The sequence below is a fragment of the Anarrhichthys ocellatus genome, unplaced genomic scaffold, assembly GCF_004355925.1.
Source record: "Anarrhichthys ocellatus isolate YVR2014 unplaced genomic scaffold, GSC_Weel_1.0 scaffold7856, whole genome shotgun sequence".
Lineage (NCBI taxonomy): Eukaryota > Metazoa > Chordata > Actinopteri > Perciformes > Anarhichadidae > Anarrhichthys > Anarrhichthys ocellatus.
In genome coordinates, this window is record NW_022287830.1 from 1 (window position 1) to 2,052 (window position 2,052).

The 2,052-nt window shown below is 42.5% G+C and overlaps 1 long non-coding RNA gene across 1 annotated transcript; it reads left to right on the top strand.

Moving 5' to 3' along the window:
• The first annotated feature begins 18 nt into the window (after positions 1 to 18).
• LOC116380597 (uncharacterized) lies at positions 19 to 367 on the top strand. The gene is made up of 2 exons (XR_004212584.1): positions 19 to 124; positions 204 to 367. It is a non-coding gene; the product is annotated as an uncharacterized LOC116380597 (long non-coding RNA).
• The last annotated feature ends 1,685 nt before the right edge of the window (positions 368 to 2,052 follow it).

A 2,052-nucleotide genomic window follows, 5' to 3' on the forward strand; every position in this document is an offset into this window, starting at 1 on the left:
ATTTCTATCCTAGATCAGAAGAAGGGACTGCTTCTTGGTTCGCAATCTACACCAGACGAGGCGACGATTCAGACTTTTGATTCTAAGAAGAATGAAGATGTCAAAAGTGAAACAGATCTCGAAGGTAAAATATGGAAAGATTTAACACTTATTTTCAATAAATGGCACTGTGGCATGGGAATTAAAACTCACTCTAATTACAGATGAAAACGCTGTAGAAGACTCTGCTCTTCTAGAAAAGACATCCCCTGACGTCAGCTTGAAATCAGAGGGAGCAGCGCTGGACAAAAACGGCTCAGCAGCCCTCGGCGATGTCAGGCCAACTGTTCAGTTTACTGTGGATGTGACCAAAATGTCAAATGCAACTGGAAATGCCCTTTCAGATACAAATGACTCTGAAATCTAACTTAATCAAGCTATATTTTTAAATTGCATACTTTTTTTTTTTTTTTAAATTGTATATGTAATGGTGTAAAAAAAATAAACATTGTTGAAAGGACCAGTGTGTAAGCTTTAGTGGCATCAAGCGAGAGGTTCCAGACTTGCAACCAGCTGAATACACCTGCGTTCTTAAATATGTGGTTTGGCCACCTCAATGTTGTAGTTTCCTCCTGGTACAAAAATGTGAGTGTTGTATGCATTTGGAACAAAGCAGTTGCACAAACTTCACCCTTAATACTACTGTGTAAACTTAAAAAGATAATGTGAGCCTAGACAGTTTTCTGGTGTCTCACCAACTTTCTCTAGTTTTCACATCAAAAAGATTATTTAGTTTGCATGCTGTCTGCTTCGAGTATACCTAAAAATGTTTCCAGTGTGAATGCACCATCTCCTCGGGAATTAGTTTGTGATTGTTTCATCACTGTGATGGAAGCATCCACAGAAGGGTTAAAATGTAGCGAGGACTGCTGACACTCAAAACTGCAAGAAATATGGTTCACTGTAAAGTGTGTATTACGTCTGTATATTAATTCACTCCTGTAATTTTGTAAACTGTACACTGAGGATGTACAATGTCACAAGATGTTTCAAGTCTGGAATGGATGTTGAAACTTCTCTACATCTAAATGTACATTAGTGAGGCCATTCTGCTTCAAAGTTATGCAAGTCTTGAGCTTTGATTTAGTTCAAACTATTACTCCTGTTTTAGTAGACACGTGTCAAATACCAGATGTATCAAAACAGGAATTGTATGATTGCAGCCATTAATATTTTTTGATGCATTGGAAAATGACAGACGGATGCCATTCAAAAGTTTTTTTGCCAAGTACCAACACAAAATAAACATATTAAAATTTACAAAACAATATAAAATAAAGTGCACAACAAACATAACGGGACTGTATCTGAGTTAAATGTGTTTAAAGAAACATAAGGATGTGACGGGTAGGAAATTGTCCTGGGGATGAGTCAGTGGGGGACCCGGGCTCTGTTAATGAGCCTGACTGACAATGGGAAGAAACTGTTTGTGGCGTGAGGTCTTGGTCCTGATGGACTGCAGCCTCCTGCCAGATGGAAGGGGCACGAACAGTCTATGTCCAGGGTGAGAAGGGTCGGCTACAATCTCTCTTGCTTGCTTCAGGGTCCTTGAAGAGAATAAGTCCTGGAGGGATGGCAGATTGCAGCCAATCACCCTCTCGGCAGAGCAAATGATGCGCTGCAGTCTGCCCGTGTCCTTGGCAGTGGCTCCAGCGTACCAGACTCTGATGGAGGAGCAGAGGATGGACTCAATGATGGCTGTGTAGAAGTACACCATCATTGACTTTGGCAGGTTGAATTTCTTCAGCTGCCTCAGGAAGTACATCCTCTGCATAGCCTTCTTGGTGATGGCGCTGATGTTCAGCTCCCACTTGAGGTCCTGGGTTATGGCGGAGCCCAGGAAGCGGAAGGACTCCACAGCGTCGACGGGGGAGTCACACAGTGATAGGGGCTGGTGGGGCTACGTTCTTCCTGAAATCCACAACCATCTGTCTTTAGAGTGTTGAGCTCTAAGTTGTTCAGACCACACCAGGTCACCAGGTGGTCAGTCTCCCACCTGTAGGTGCAGCTGTT